The sequence below is a fragment of the Felis catus genome, chromosome B1 (genome assembly GCF_018350175.1).
Source record: "Felis catus isolate Fca126 chromosome B1, F.catus_Fca126_mat1.0, whole genome shotgun sequence".
In the NCBI taxonomy this organism is placed as follows: domain Eukaryota; kingdom Metazoa; phylum Chordata; class Mammalia; order Carnivora; family Felidae; genus Felis; species Felis catus.
The window spans coordinates 160,915,042-160,932,095 of NC_058371.1; the positions used below are offsets into that span (position 1 = coordinate 160,915,042).

Below are 17,054 nucleotides of genomic sequence, written 5' to 3' on the forward strand. Positions count from 1 at the left end.
TGGTTTATGAAACTAGGTTCCACTTATGTACATTCCTGATGGCTACTCGGTGTTAAGTGCTGGTCAGAGGACACAGAGGAATGAGTATGATGCATGATCTCTGCCTTCAAAGAGATTTTCATCTAGTTGGGGAAGCAAGACTAAAAGACTCTCAACAACAACGTATTCACAGGAGTCTAAATGATCCAGCACTAAATTGTCTCTCCTAGACTGTGTCAGCTTGGGGGCCATTGCTCTCATTACCTGGTTTCATTCTACTTCAGACCATTCTTGGCATTAAACAAAATCATAGAATGTTAGGGTGAATGGCACTCAGGTATTTTTGACAACTTTTGCCTAAGTTCTCTCTCTCTCTCTTTTTGAATGAAAGCAATGAGAGGTTATGTGCCTTGCCCAACTGGTTACACAGTTGGTGGCAATGTCCACTTATTTCTCCAGGATTTTGGTTCCTTGGCTCCAAAGAGCCCCAGGCTCATGCCAGGAGTTGCTTTGTGTTTCAGTGCGTTCTTTGTTTTGTCATAATACAAACCTTATTGCATGGGGTCTAAGACAGAGGCAACTTATACTGAATTCTGTTCCTCAGCAAATATGGCCAAGTTAGTTTCCACTGTGTCCGTACTTTCTTTATTTTCTCTTGTTTTCTTTATTTTTATTTTATTTTACTTTTTTTAATTAAAAAAAAAAACCCAGCCCCTTAGGATTATACTCATAATCTGCACAGTGTAAGAAATGTTGGAATCCACTAATGTCATCTGATATTTAACAGTCAACATTTCTTGAGCCCGAAGGCACAGGCTTCTGCTCTTTCCATGCACTTAACTGTTATAACCATCCCTACAAGGCTGATATGGAGGCTTAGAGAGTTTAAGGGGCTGATTTAAGTTCTCAGAGATAGAACGTGCTGGGGTCACGCTGTAAGCCTGTCAGGCTTCAGAGCCTGTGCCCTTAGCTGAGGTTCCATACAATTCATGAATTTTAAGTACCAGACTCCTAGAAGTTGGCATGGTGGGTACCCACTGTACTTCTGGGCTACTGAAACATTCTAGCATCCATCCAAAATCTTGGCTGTGCTCTCCAGCTACACTCTGTGTCCCCTCCAACCCGCTTCAATGTTTGCATCTTCTTAAGATGGGAGATACCAATGCTAGGTCTACCATGGGGCACTGGTAAGCCGCTTGGGCATTGGGAATTTAAACATAGGAATCACAACCCTCCAATTTTTACATTTGTCATTTAACTATTCCCTTTTTTCCTTCTCCTTCTCCTTCTCCTCCCCCTTTATCTTCTCCTCTCCCCCTCCCCTTCCTCCCTCCTTGCCCTCCTCCTTCTTTTTCTTCTGGTAGTGAGATTTAATGAAAAATCTGGAAAGATTGAATTGATCTGAAAATGTTACAATAATTATAGAATTTGTGTTACCTTATAGAACTGGCAATTTGGTGAAAAGCTAATTATTTTATGTGTTTCTCCTTTTCCTCAGCCTCCTTAAACCTTTTTTGTAAAGTACTATAAGAATGGAGAAAAAGGAAGTGACCTCCATGGCTTCAGCACGGCTCATTCCTGGTATTTCTAGAGGGGCCCCTGCTCTGCAGAGCATTGGAATCTAGGACATCTAACCTACCTAGAGGTCGGGTGGGCAGGGGGTTCAGATTTGATTAGGGCCTTGGAATTCAGCTTAGAAAATGGGCTGTTAAAAAGTTGAGGCAAAATAGAGACAGGACCCCTGACTCTTAGGGTGGGGACCGTGGCCTCTCTGAGCAGGAAGTGTCCTGATGTGCTGACAATGAGGAAACAGACCATGTTTTTGTTTATTTTCTCATAAAGTGCTGATGAACAAATGAGGGAGTTGCATTAAGGGGCTCTGAAGGCAAGCTGTGAAAAGAGATTGGAGTTTATCAGCCTTTTGGCCTGGTTTCCTCTGGAAAGAATGCTTATGACATGGCCCGGCTCTGCGAATCTGTGCGTCCACCCACCAAGCCCGTGGTCCTCCTCCCCTCACATCACCTGATAACTCTGATTGCCTCAGCTGATGTCAGCCCTTTTTGTCAGATGGGGAGATGGTGGGCCTCAAGGATTCCTTAATAATGAAAGCAAATGCATGAAAGAGAAAGCCATTTCTACACACTGAATAACCCTCTTTCTGTTTTTTTGTGATTATGTGCGATAGTTCAGATTTGATTTCTGGACTCCTTTAAAGAGGTCCCTAGGAAATTGGTAGGCATGGGCAGAGAGGGGCTTTGTTGGGGAGGAGCATTTATATTATTTTGGATCTAAGATCTTACCTGGCATAAAAAATGGAGGAAAGTGAGGAATATGAGGAATGCATTGCCCATAGAAATGAATAAATCTCTCACTCGGAAGATAACAATTCTTAAGCAGCATACCTTAAAAAAAATGAGCTTTGAGTCCTTGGGAGAGCAAGGGTTGGAATAAAGAAATGAATGATCAAATAAATTTTATAAAATTAAATGATCCAGAAGCTTGCTTCGCTGCTACACTCTGTGTGTACAGGTTTTATAAAGAGTGATTCTAGAACAGCCATTATCACTGCTCCTTAGTTGCATTTATACCAGCTTCAAAGGTCATTCCACCTTCCTCTGGGGGAGAAATGAAATCTGCTTCCCCCGAGCTAGAGTTGACATCGTAGGAGGACGGTAACGTCTGGTAAAATAACTCACTAAAAATCAAGTTTGACGAGTGTGCTTCTGAGTCAAGGGATTTAAAATGTTTCACAGATGATAGCAATTTTAACCACCGCGGCCTAGAGTAATTCCAAGGAATAAAAAATAGCAATAAACGTTTCAGAGTGGATTTGGAGCAATACAGAAGGTTTTTTCAGGTGTGTGTGTGTGTTAATTTCTTGCAATGCATGAATATATGATGAAAACAATAATGGGGCGTTAGAAGATGTATTGGAAGGAGATGAAATATTTGACGTGAAGCTCAGTTATTGGATGCAAAAGGTTAATGCGGTCTAGTGGAGTCGTTGGCTTGGGACCCACTGAAGATGAGGAACAGTGCAAGTCAGTGGAGCCAGTCAACAAGACTGATGGAGAGAGCTATTTCGTTCCTCTGGGAATGGGTCACCATGGGATAGTGAGCGTCTGAGAAGGAGGGGCAGATGTTCAAGCTACTAAACTTCCAAGAGCCCCAGTACCCTCACAAGAGAGTGGCGGTGATAACTGTGGGCTCTGGAGCCAGACTGCTGGAGCTAAGTCCCAGCTTTGTGAATGACTGGCAGACAGCCCTTGGGCCAGGCTACTCCCTTCTCTGTGCCTTAGTTTCCTCCTCTGGAAAAGGAGACGTCACACCTACCTCTTCTGGTTGTGAAGCTTAAATGAGCTAATGCTTGGGTGCTTAGAATGACACCTGGGACAGAGTAGACACCTAATGAATGTTTGCTACTACTATTATTTTTAAATATTCTTTTAATGTTTATTTATTTTTGAGAGAGAAAGAGAGAGAGAGAGCACACAAGTGGGGGAGGAGCAGAGAGAGAGGGAGACACACAGAATCTGAAGCAGCTCCAGGCTCTGAGCTGTCAGCACAGAGCCCGACGCGGGACTCAAACTCACGAACCACGAGATCATGACCTGAGCTCAAGTCAGTCGCTCAACCAACTGAGCCACCCACGTGCCCCTGCTTGCTATTATTATTGATAAACATCACAAGTATCTCGATTCTTCTTTAGAATCTGCCTTGATTCCATTTTTCTACCTATGAGGTACACAGGGTAGTGAAATATCATTTAAAACTAAAAAGTGCAGCACTTCCTGGATGTAAGGTACAACTGAAGCAAAAAGCTGAGTTTATTCATAAATGTCACTGTGTCACTTTGGGGAGCTCCCATGATACCAGTGTTCTAGACACCCTAGCACATGTGACCTATCAAAAAAAAAAAAAAAAGTAACCCACATGTCTTATAAAAACACTCTACAGACAGACCTCAGGTCAAAGATGCTATTTAAATACGAAGCATTATTATTTTTATTTTAGTATTGCTCAGACTTTTCTACATAAAAAGAAAAAAAATTGGATTTTAGTGGAAAATTCCCCAGCTTTTGTTTTGATATGAGCTGACTACAGAAATAAAGGAGTAGGATCAGTGAAATCAAAACCAAAATTACAATACTGTATTGTAAGTATTATGAACTTGTTTGGAAAATTTCAACCTCAGCAGCTTTAAAGTTTTTTCCACCTCACATTGCTTAAAGACTAATTAAAATCCACAATGCCGTGTGTCATAACATTGTGACTTTCTAAGTTGGAATTAAAAATTTTTTCATTAAAAAAAAATTTTTTTTTAAATGAAGGGGCGTCTGGGTGGCTCAGTCGGTTAAGCATCTGACTTCAGCTCAGGTCATGACCTCGAGGTCCATGAGTTCGAGCCCCGCGTCAGATTCTGGGCTCACAGCTCAGAGCCTGGAGCCTGCTTTGGATTCTGTGTCTCTCTCTCCCGCTCTCTCTGCTCCTCCCCGACTCATGCTCTGTCTCTCTCTCTTCAAAATAAATAAACATTAAAAGAATTGTTTTAAAAAACAAAAACAACCCAATTTTTTAAAATTTTGAGTAACAGATGAAAATACTGTTAGAGATTATATAGACCACATTCCTTGCTTCACAGAAGGAAACTGAGGCCCAGAGAGAAACAGCACTGCACTCAGTCGGGTGATGGTGCAGCCCGGAAGAGAACCAGGGTAGGCCTTCTGATGCCTGCTTCTGGCCCTCCATTCGGTTTTATTCTGCCTTTTAGAAAACCGTGTATTTGTGACAACATTCCTGCCTCCCTCATTCCTGTCCCCAGTGCTACTTTTATCTCCTGCTTTCATTTGCAGTCAGTCTGGAATCCTCAGTTAGAAGCATCTCTGAGCCTAAGCCTCTCATCTGTAAAACAGGATTATTATAGCCTAGTTGCAGAACTGTCGTAAGGTCTAACTGAAAAACATTTGGAAAGTGCCTGGCATACGATGAGCTCTCAATAAATACTGTTGTTGAAAATACTGTTGTTGAAAATGTGTTGTCCTTAAAACACATTTTTTTGGGGGGGGTAATGTTTATATCTTGGGACTGGCAAGAAATTGTTTCAAAATATGTTTTGGGGGTCTGGACTTTCTGTGAACATAGCAATGCTGTCTTTCATTCCAAACTGGTGAACATTCTGTACTTTTAGTTTATAGATTGGTCCTGCTGAGTGGTTGCTGAACATAGAACAGAAGAGGAACAGAGTCTAAAAGCACATTTGAAAATCACCACTCATTTCTTCCTTCACGGGTAGGAAGCATTTCTGAAGATGGAGGAGGGGTGATAATAGAACAGTGAAAATAGCAGCTCCCCTTTACTGGGGGCTTACTATGCGACAGGTGCCTGCTAGGCTCTTCACAGGGATTTTTTCTCTTGAATCTCCTAGCCATCTTGGGAGGCAAGTCACCATTTTATGTAGGAAAAGTTGAGGCTTCCAGTTGAGTATCTTGCACGAGGTAAATGACAGCGTTAAGATCCAACACAGACATTCTAATTGCAAAGCCCCACCTTTTAACCCCACACAATTTCCTAATCCCAACTTGTCGTTGGTCAAATTCATCAAATAAGTACTCAAATAACTACTCCATTTTCTACTTTGCTAGTGTAGATACAATTGAACCCCATCACCCGGAAGTTTCTCTCTCTCTTCTGGTGCCGGGGCGAAGGCACCATGGCTGTTGTATTAGTTTCCTGGCAGTGCAGTGACAAATGACCACAAACTAGATGGCTTAAAACAATAGTTTTAAGTTCTGGAGGCTAGAAGTCTGAAACCACAGTGTTAGCAGGGCCACAATCCGAAGTCTCTAGGGAAGAATCCTCCCTTGCCTCTGCTAACTTCTGGTGGTTTCCAGCAGTCTTTCTTGTTCCTTGCTTTGCCGCGACATCATTCCGATCCCTTCCTTCATCTTCACATGGCCTCCTTCCGTATCTGAGTCTCCCCTCTTTTCTCTTACAGAGACACCAGTCCTCGGATTTAGAACACACCCTGATCCAGTATGACCTCCACTTAATGAATTATGTCTACAAAGACTATTTCCAAATAAGGTCACGTTCTGAAGTTCTGGGTGGACACGAATTTTGGAGGGACACTATTCAACCCTCCACAGCTGTCATCCCTGGGAAGAATACAACCTAGGGGAAAATCTCCTCCCAGAAATGACAGATTTTTACCTTCCCTAGGGCACTGTGGCTAGACACAGGCAAATATAAAGTATTTTTCATTTTAAGTCCCTATCGTTTCTATGAACAGGTATTTTCTGTTGCAAATTATAATGGTACATAGTTAGTCTGGAATCCATTTCATAAGCCTTTTGAAATTTTAATGAGCTGCAAGCAAAATCTAATTTTTCAGAAGAACTAATGCAGTGGCTCCTTCTGGCGTAGACTCAGAGGGCTCATGGCCATGAACCCTTTAAGGAGTCCACCCCAAGAAATGTTCCAAAGCTCACGTCTCCTTCATGTCTCCTTCCTTCAGAGCCCCGGGCCCTGGAAAATGGGGCCATTTGTCAGGAAGCCATTTATCTGTCTTCATTGCTGGTGGGAGTGAAAAGTGACAAAACAATGTTATCAGAGGCTGTGTTCACAGTTGGGATGGGTGTCAAGGAGACCTCAACTAGTCCTACGTTTATTTACCAGAGCTGCCAATAAGATTTGTGCCCACACAAACATGTACAAGTACACATCACATTTTATGTTGCAATCTTGGTTGAATTGGGAAGAAAAATTGGCACGCTCTTAAGCTGACTTTTTGAGCCCCCTTTCATGTTTAAAGCAAATTATTTATTTGTCGATTACGGCTTTGTCTCGAGGCTCCAGCCCCACTGGTCTTTTTTTCCATCCCTGGAAGATGCCAAGCTCATTCTGGCCTCAGCGCCTTTATATCTGTTTCTTTCTCTCCTTCAAAACTCTTTTCCCCCGAATCTTCCTGAGGCCACCTCCTTGTCGCTCATATCTCTCCTCAAGAGGTCTTCCCTAACTACCCTAGAATTTGTCCATACCACCCTGTTTTATTCTTTTACTTTTAATTTTTTTTAATGTGTGTTTATTTTTGAGGGACACAGAGAGACAGCACGAGCAGGGGAGGGGCAGAGTGAGGGAGACACAATCCTAAGCAGGCTCCAGGCTCTGAGATGTCAGCACAGAGCCCCACACAGGGGCTGAACCCATGAACCATGAGATCATGACCTTAGCTGAAGTCGGACGCTCAACCAACTGAGCCACCCAGGGGCCCCTCCCTGTTTTATTGTTATTATAGCACAATTCTAACCTGACTTATAATTATTATTATTTGGTCTAGTTGTTTATATATCTGTCTTTTCCAACTTCTATTATAAACTCCATGAGGCCGGAGTCTTTGTTTCGTTCCCTGCTATATCCCCAGCATCTAGAGTAGTACCTGGTACATAATAGGTGTTCAGTTAGTATTTGTCACTGAGCTCCCTGCTCCATCCTAGATGTAATCTTCATCTTAGACTAAATGGACTCCAGGAGCCCCATTCAAGAGAATTCAGTTTTCAGTCTCTCTTCTCAGACAAGCAAGGGTCCAGGCCACTGGACAATGGCTACTCCTAGTCTAGCTGGACTCACCATGGCGTGTTACAGGGAAGGATAGAAAGGACTGGCCAAGGGCTACAGAGCTTATTGTTCAAGGTCCAAGATGGAGTGAGGCAAGTCAGGCAACCCAGTTATCAACCTAAAGGGAATAGGCAAAGAGGGAAAATCCAGATTCAAGGAAACAGGAAGGAACCAGGGAAACCAGACCAAAACAATAGGGTTCAAAGTTAAAGAATGGGAGGTGGAACCTGGAGGAAGTCCCTGAGCCCTGGAATCGTAGACACAGCTGCTAATAGGGTCTTTGACCAAGTGCACAGGTGGAAAGGAAGTTATTAAGGGCAGTGACTTATACTCATTCACTCAGCATCAAATCAGACTTACTGCTGGACCAGTTCTGATCTTGTACCGTAATCCTAATTAGGAGATCTTGATTTTATTCCCCAAACTCAGCATCCCCCATACGTACCCAGGTTCTAGAACTGAACATTATTAATCTTGGTCCCGGTTATAGAGAGACAGGTGAGCACAGGGTAGAACTATGAATAGAATGACAGATGTTCTGCTCTGAATAGATTTGGCAAGCCCGATTTCTTAGCATTAAGTGTGAGCTTTGAAATTTTAAAATACTTATGGAAAATAATTAATAAAGGAAGCACATACTTGAAGTGAGCCTTAGGGATAAATGGGGGACATATGTTGCTAATTAGCTAGTTATTCCTATGGATGGAGACCGTTTAATCTTCAGCCAGAGCAAAAATGAGGTGTTTATGAGCTGATCTATTAAAGTTTTCAGTGTGCTTCATTTACAGTGTAATCTTAAAAGTCTGAAAAATTATTGTTGGCTGAAGTTGTACAGGGTAGAGAGTCCTCAAGGTGCAGTAGAAATGAGAAAGGAGAGAGGTAAGTCAGAGTTCCGGGGCTGGTCTTGCTACCGTGTAGCAGCAAAATGTTGGGTCCCCTTCACATCACCTGCCAAATGAACTGATTTCTAACATAGTTGATCCTCTGTTTACCTGTCATATGTATGAGATATTCATATGTCAACATATGCATGTAAGTAAATATATTAATATATTTTATATAATGTAATATAAATATAATATAATAAACATATTTTCCAAATACATCTACAGTTAGGTTGATGTGAGTCTAAAAGCAAATTTGCCGGGTGATGTTCACAGTGTCTGTGTACATTACAGTGTCAAATGAAGCTTGCTTTTTTTGGGCTAACTTTCGTGCTTTGACACAAGGACTCCAACTTGTTCATCAGGTTTCTACACTTCTGCCAGAAGGTTATAGTGGACATCTCATTTGTTTTACCATCTCAGCATCCATTTCTTGTTCTGTTGGTAATAGTCTTATGGTTTTCCTTGGGGAAAACGTCTTCTCCACTCTCAGTCCCTGTTCAGCAGAAGCCATGTGACCTAGGATTGGCCCATGATAGCGTTACGTTCTTCAGGCCACGGTGAGTGGTTCACGGATGGGAATGTGGCCTTGTCAGAACCAACTGGACTTGTCCTTTTTTTCCTTCTCTCTCTGTCTCTGTCTTTAAACTATTGGAAAAATAGTATCTCTATTTCTGCCTAGTGTTGTTGAGGACATTGGATACAACCCTGGATTTGTTGACAGCCATGTTGACCCTATCAGGAAAGCCTGGCTGATGATGGAACAGTCACAAAGAAAAGTAGGCTGAGATTTCATGAGATACCAAGTACTGGAGATTCCAAATAATCTAGCCGTATGTGGAGTCAGTTTTTCATGGGCTTCACTTTTGCGAACTCCTGAATATTTTTTTCCTTTTTTTTTTCTTTTTTTTGCCAAAGCCAATTTGAACTAGATGTTGTTATTGGCAGCTGAAGGAAACTTGCTTGAAAGGTACTTATCTTTTCCACTTTAACTGACTGAGCAATAAAAATGACATCTTCTGAATCATAAGTCTCATGAGAACAGGGATATCGCCTGCTTTCCCACCGCCTAGATGTACTGGTCCATAGTAAGTGCTCAACAAATATTTGTGACAATAATTACAGTGCCAAGGCCTACTAACCAGTTCTGGTTTTAAAAATACCTGTTTTGTGGCGCCTGGGTGGCGCAGTCGGTTAAGCGTCCGACTTCAGCCAGGTCACGATCTCGCGGTCCTTGAGTTCGAGCCCCGCGTCAGGCTCTGGTTTGATGGCTCAGAGCCTGGAGCCTGTTTCCGATTCTGTGTCTCCCTCTCTCTCTGCCCCTCCCCTGTTCGTGCTCTGTCTCTCTCTGTCCCAAAAATAAATAAATGTTGAAAAAAAAATTTTAAAAATACCTGTTTTTCTCAATATGGTAGTAAATGTTTGTTATAGACACCTTACCAAAAAGATAAAAAAATAATACTATCACTCATTACCTTACCCTTCAGAGAAGCCTGGTTGATTGCAGCAATCCTATATCATATATTTTTCAAGAATGGTATTATATTTCATATACTGTTTTGCTCATATATGGTTTTCCAATTAATATATAATGAACCAATTTCCACGTCACTACATAATGTTTTGCAGTGTACTTTTAAATGGTGCATGGTTATTTCCTTGTATGGATCGACAAAACATTATTTAAGAAATCCCTAATTATGGACTTTTGGGTTATTTCCAATTTTTGATAATATAAACAAACTCGGTATTCGCAAATATCAATGATTATTTCCTTAACATCATTTCTAGAAGTGAAATAATTGAACCAAAGAGCATGAGGAGGTTTAAGACTTTTATTACATATCGCCAAATGGCTCTGTACTCTCCCTAATCGGAATATTAAAAAGTTCAAAAAATCTTTGAAAAGCTGATTGGTGAGAAACATTATCTTTTTATTTGTTATTTTTTGTTGTTAGTGAGGTTTCAGTTATTAAATATTATAGGCCATTGATATTTCTCCTTCTGTGAATTCTAGAACAGTTCTTTATGTCATCATCTGTTTCTTAATATATTTATCACATTTTATACTTGAAGATGCTTTTCCAGATCTCTGGCTTCCAGAGTGACTGTTTTCCCAGCAGGGGGTGGGTACTTGGCCCTTCCATTAATAGCCATGTCAACCTTTCAGGAAACCAGTCACTGTGGACTTGACCTTTTAATCCCATGAACTGCAAAAACATTGGAGTCCCACTGCCATGCTTCTTTCAGATGCTCATACAGACGGCTCTGCTTGATTTAATCACCTTTAAAGGTTTCTTTGCTTATTCCAGACCATCACTATCGTAGAATTATCAGATGTTTCTGTTCCAATAGTTTTAACCATCATCTCCTGTCATCAGATTATTGCAGTTGTCTCCCAAATGGCCTTTCCTTCCCACTCTCCTCCCCGGTCACATCTATCCCCTACCTTCTCACTGGGAAATAAACCATCAACCAATCCAAAAATCAGAGTTTAGATCACATCACTGCCCATAAACCTTCAACGACTCCGTATTGTTTACCAAGTGCAGACTGAGCTTTGTGATCAAGGCCTTTATGACTTGGTCCCAGCTCACCCTCCCATCCCAGTTTTGCCTTGCTTTAATAATGGATGAGTCTTACCCATCAACCAAACTGAATTGTCTCTGTGCCTTTATCCATATTGCTCTCTTCTTGAATGCCCTTCACTCTCATCTCCGCTTGTCGAAATCCTTGAAGACACAGTCCATTTGCCCTCTCTCTCCCCCAGTGAGGTCATCTCTATTCCCCCGGCCAGGAAGTTCTCTCCCTCTTCTTGCATCAAACACATAGTACATATAAATCTTAGAGAACTTGCCTCCCCCTGTTGCCTCCTAGGGTTATTTTTATACATGACTTGTCTTCCTTAATTAGAGGGAGAACACTCATCTAAATATATAACTATAACCCTGAGAGGTTCTGGAGGAAAATCAGTCAAAATATTTAAGAGGCTTATGTTTTTTTCCCCTTTACATTGTGGATCTTGTCTCTGGCATTTCCTGTGCTTCTGTGTCAGCATCTATCTTAACCTAGTAACTCAATTGTTTCTGTAGCTCTGATTGTCCCTGATTTTAATCCTGAATTTTGTATGGGGGTTTCTGAAATGCACTTCAGGATCCCACTTTGTTTTTCTTCTGTGTTTAGGAGGAAGAGAAGCAGGGAGTTGGTAAACACAACCCGGAGAGCTTCCCCTAACAGGCAGCCAGATACTTTGATCATCAGTTCTGCTAAGTGTCTTCCTTTCTGCTGCCTTGTGAGGATCTATTTTCCAGGCTGTTTTGAGGAAGCAGAGGTGGCCGCTCCTTCATAACCAGGGAGCCATGAAGCTGTTCAATAAGGTTTTCATGTCTTGTTAATTCAATTACTTGTAGCCAAAATTCTACAATCTAGAGCAAAAGTTACCCATCCCCCTTTACATTCAGATTAGGTTAGCTGGGCAGATGGGCTAAGATTTTATCCATGGTGCCGTATGGATAAGAATCCCCTGCCTGTCATATCTTAATATGGTCATGATGTCACTTGGCATTGTCCTGTTGGAAATCCTCTCTTATGTCACGCCAGTTTTAAGATTGCTAAAATAAATACTACTAAAAACATATTCACAATATGTTGACACGATAAGGGAGATAAAGGCGTTCTGTTTCTCCAACTTTCCCTTCAAACCCCTTTTTGCTCATCAACAGTCACACCACAAAGATAGGGTGGGTGGTTGAAAGCAAACTTAATTTCCCTTACGGTTTTGAATACATTTGGTTCTAGCACCAGATAACTGGTCTTCAGCTAGGATCCAAGTCCTTGTCTTGCCAGGAGTCACCAGGGATCACAGGGACTGTGCCCAGGAGCCAGAGATGGGAGTCAACCTTCATGTGGAAGGTTCTCCAGCCCACGAGCCCTTATAGAGGAATTTCCATTGGCCTCTATCATCTGCCGTCCACACACCCTGGTCCCCTTCTGTGCTTTCTACCACCTTCCTGACTCCTTCATATCTGTCCAGTATTTCTCCTGGGCATGTTGCTGCTGCTTTGGTGGCTGGCACTGGGATCCTGACCGGTTATGGAAAACCCGGAGCCCTGCACACTCTTGGTCTGAGAGGCACTGCTGATTGGGCTTCAGGTCTGGGCGGGGGCTGGGGCACCTCCCAGGTGCTGAACACTGAGCAATTTGGGCCAAGGGCAACCACAATACAAGGGTAGAAGCAGAATAAGGAGAAAGCAGCCTGCTTTCATTAAATGTTTAGTGGGCCAAAGCCATCAGGATGAGACATCATCTTCAGAAGATACCTTTCCTTATTTTAGGCAAAATGTCTATTTTCAGTTAAGTGCATCTATTTGCTCCCTTGGTTGTGAAGGGGCCGAGCCAAGTGTTCCAATTCAGAAACTTCAGCTGTCTCACTCCACAGATTAAGCAATTGCTGGGGCGCCTGGGTGGCTCAGTTGGTTAAGCGTCAGACTTCGGCTCAGGTCATGATCTCGGGGTCTGTGACTTTGAGACCTGCGTTTGTCTCTGTGCTGACAGCTCAGAGCCTGGAACCTACTTCAGATTCTGTGTCTCCTTCTCTCTCTGCCCTTCCCCCATTCTCTCTCTCTCAAGAATAAACATTAAAAAAAAAAAATAAAAAAAAATTGCTGATGGTTCACTGACTATATTATGTCATACATTCTTTCATTCATTCTTTTTTCATTCATTCATTCATTCATTCATTCATTATTATCAGTCTTCTACTCTGTGCAAGACCCTGGGCTCACCAGTGTGAAGGAAATAAACATGAATAATAAATTTATGGGGCCTGCTGTCAAAGAGCTTCTGGACTAGCAGCAAAGACGCCATTATACAACCAACCATTACAGAAACACACGGTAAGTATTTATTAGCGGCATATAGTATAATGGGAACACAGTAAAGGAATAATTAATTCCATTCGGGGATCTCTGAGGTGGTTTTGTACAGGAGTGAAACTTAATTTGGGTCCTAGAGGATGAGTCGGAGTTTGGTAGATGAAAAATGGAGAGAAGGGCCATCTAGGGTGAAGAAACAGATGGAACACAATACCAAGGCTTGAAAATCCATGACGTATTCAGCTAATGGTTAGTTGAGCTTGGAACATAGGATGTATGGACAGATTTAAGGTGTTGAGGCAGAAAGGTAGGCTGTTGTTGGACTTTGGAATATCCTGGTTACAATACCAGGGACATTGGAACTTCATTCTACAAGCAAGTGGCCATTAAAGTTTTCTTAAAAACTTTAGGAGGACAGAGACCTGAACAAAGTTGTGTTTTGCAAACATCATTCGGGTAGCAGTGTGAAGAATGAGTTGAAGGGAAGAACTTGTGGACAGAGAAGCCAGGTAAGAAGCTTATCGAAACAAGAGATAAGGAGACCAAAACTAGAACTAAAAGGGATTCCAGACGATTTTATCAGCCTAATCTACTGATCGTTTAGCTTAAATAAGGTTGATTTCCAGAAATGCTTGAAGAATGAGGGTGATAATTTAATTTTTTTCAAAAACAGATGCAAAGAAGGCATTTCTTTTTTTTTTTAATTTTTTTTCCACATTTTTATTTATTTTTGGGACAGAGAGAGAGACAGAGCATGAATGGGGGAGGGGCAGAGAGAGAGGGAGACACAGAATCGGAAACAGGCTCCAGGCTCCGAGCCATCAGCCCAGAGCCTGACGCGGGGCTCGAACTCACGGACCGCGAGATCGTGACCTGGCTGAAGTCGGACGCTCAACCGACTGCGCCACCCAGGCACCCCAACAAAGAAGGCATTTCTAACCCCCATGTCAGACTGTTAGTATCAATGAAGCATTTATTGAACCCCTAGAGTTTGAAGGTCTGCCCGTGGGATATGTGGAAGGAAAAAGACTGAACAAGACACAGTTCATTTCGAGGAACCAGAGAGTCAGTATCACTGGAAAATAACCAAGGGTACCAAGCACTATATAACATAAGGGGTTTACATAATTAAGCGCTCTGGTGGGGTTGTTTTCCTCTATCCATTTCTTGCAAGAGGAATTCTGTTAGCTTTATTAATCTCAATGGCATCAGCAACTGATGGCAGAAAGCCAAAGGCAGGAGAGAAAGCTGAGTATTTTCAGGGGTACTTGATTGGAAGATGAGTTTGCCTTATGTAAGGCCTTAAACCTTTGTTGTTAAAAAAAAAATTGAACATGAACCTTCTTTAGTATGTTTAATTCTTCAACTAGCTTTTGTGACACATCTATTATGTACAAGCCACTGTTCTAGGGGACAACAGTGCATAAGAGAGGATCTTTGTCTTTACCTATAAGTGGGGAGCGGTGGTACTCACTCCCACAACTGGGCTTGATCAGAAACCTCACTGACATACTGCGGAGGAGATAAAGACCAGGAGTGACAATCAAATGCAATAATGGTACTTGGTTAGTTCTTTGTCTTCTTTTTTTTCTTATGTTGCCAGAGACCTGGCTGAAATGTTTGTTCTAATCACTCTGTAAAGTTCATTCAGTCACTTTTTATTTTCCTCATCTGAAATACAGGAGTCATAATCGCAAGTGTGCAAGGGCCCAGCTCAGGGCCCCTGGTACCCCATATATTAGTTTTCTCTCCTTTCCCTGTCGGGTTTGATTTCTCAGCATCAAAACTTCACCTCTTTCTCTTATAAAATTATTGTTTCCTCTGAGACTCTGTGGTGATTTCTTTTTTTCTTTTTTCATTTGGCCTCTTTCTGCCCCCCCCAAACCCCCAGGATGGTTTCTCTTTTCTTCTCCTTCCTACCTCAGTTAACTTGCTGTTTGTCCTTTCCGCCCCTGCTGCTTGATACTAAGTATCTGTCTCTCTGGACTGTAGTAGAGATTGAAGTTTCCATTTCAAGGTTCTGTTTTGTTTATTACATAAATTCTCAAGTTCCAGATTCTAAATTTAAAAATAGGTGAATGTAGAGGTGCCTTTTACTTTGTTAACTCTGTCATCTCCCATTCTCCATGGGGAGGTGACCCAGGGTAAAAGGTCTCTTAGAGATAAGATCTGCTCGGTAAAGTTTATAAATGAATTAATCTGTGTCTGATTATTGCTTCAGGTAATTGGCCAGGCCAGTTTTTGCCAAGGTAACTCACTGTTCATTCTTTCACTGTGTCCAGAGCCAGCCCTCCTAGGCAGCCAGATTTCAGATCAGCTCTTCTGAGCAAAGCTGAGTTCTGGAATAAATTTTGGAAAGTGATTCCAATAAAGTTGCTTTGCCTCTGCCTTCTGAGAGCACATGTTCTGTGGTTTGGAGAGGTGAACTGATCTCAGTGGGTTTACAGTGAGTCTTTGGAAATCTATGTCAATTTCTCTTGCTGTCCATGGAGAATAGTAGCATCCATTCATTCACTCATAACGTGTGCCTACCTTGAGCCTGCTTTGTACCAGATTCCGTGCTAGGTGCTTTATGTTAAGCCCTATCTAATAGTATATCTCTATTTTACAGATGAGGAAACTGAGGCTCAGAGAGAGTAATGATGTCATCATGAGCAGTTCTCTTGAGATTTAGACCCAACTCTGCATCTCTTCTATGTGTCCTCCTAGTTTTTGAATACTCACTCTGCGCTAACCTCAAAGCTCAGTGAGTTCATGATTAATTTATACAGAAACACTTAGAAGTAAAGATTATTAACACATTTTATAGGTGATGACCCTGGAATAATGGTTTAACATTAAGTACTAATGAGGAGTGGAAGGTAAGATTATGAAGGCAGATCAGAAGTCAGGGTATGGAAGGACTTGAATACTAAGCAAAAGAGTGTAGACTTTATCTGAGGGGTAGTTGTGAACCCTGTAGTTTTTGTTTTTATTTTTTTTAACTTTATTTCCATAAGACAAGTCATATTCTCCAGACTTTTAAAGCGTAAAAGCTATTATAAAAATAAGTGAGTATGTGAAAATGTTTTTAATTTTTCACAGAAGTGTCTTAAAGACATCACTATATTTTATTACTTACAAAACATGAAATACATTATTCTGGTAGAATTTATACATGAAATCAATGAGAAGCTGGCTATATGATGACAATGTCACAGCAAAAAATAAAGTATTAGGAAAAATTAAAAGATGTATTGACCCAATATAAAAGGAAAATAAATCTGTTCCAAAGAAAGGCCTGACTTAGAAAGATTCCACTAGAATCTGGGTCAAGGACACCTACAAAGTCGGAGTTGAGAAATGATGGGAAAACCTTGTGATTGGGAATTTACTCCAATCTGAAGACATTTTCATTGATTGGACACCATGGCTTCCAAATTCATGGAAGTTTACTTTTGATTATCTATGAAAAAAAAAAAAAGCCAAATAATGTAATAGTCTAAACAAGAGGGCATAAATATATTTAATATGCATGAGGGAATTAGCCATAATAAAGCACAATCAAGTGTTTCAGAAAAGCATTTTATATATAATTTATACACTACCTACAAATTATTTTTATTATCAGCTAAAATAGTTGCCTCAAGACATCTTCTAAGCCTCATTTTATTAGTTTGGTCTTAGTGTATATTTGAAGGGAAATGTACACATGTAAAATTAA

General features: G+C 41.3%; 1 long non-coding RNA gene across 1 annotated transcript; it reads right to left on the reverse strand.

Annotated features, from left to right (window-relative positions):
- Positions 1-6,321: 6,321 nt before the first annotated feature.
- On the reverse strand, positions 6,322-15,360 carry LOC111560055. Its single transcript, XR_002741531.2, has 2 exons — positions 15,272-15,360; positions 6,322-6,552 (listed from the first exon to the last, which is right to left on the reverse strand). It is a non-coding gene; the product is annotated as an uncharacterized LOC111560055 (long non-coding RNA).
- Between the last annotated feature and the right edge of the window lie 1,694 nt (positions 15,361-17,054).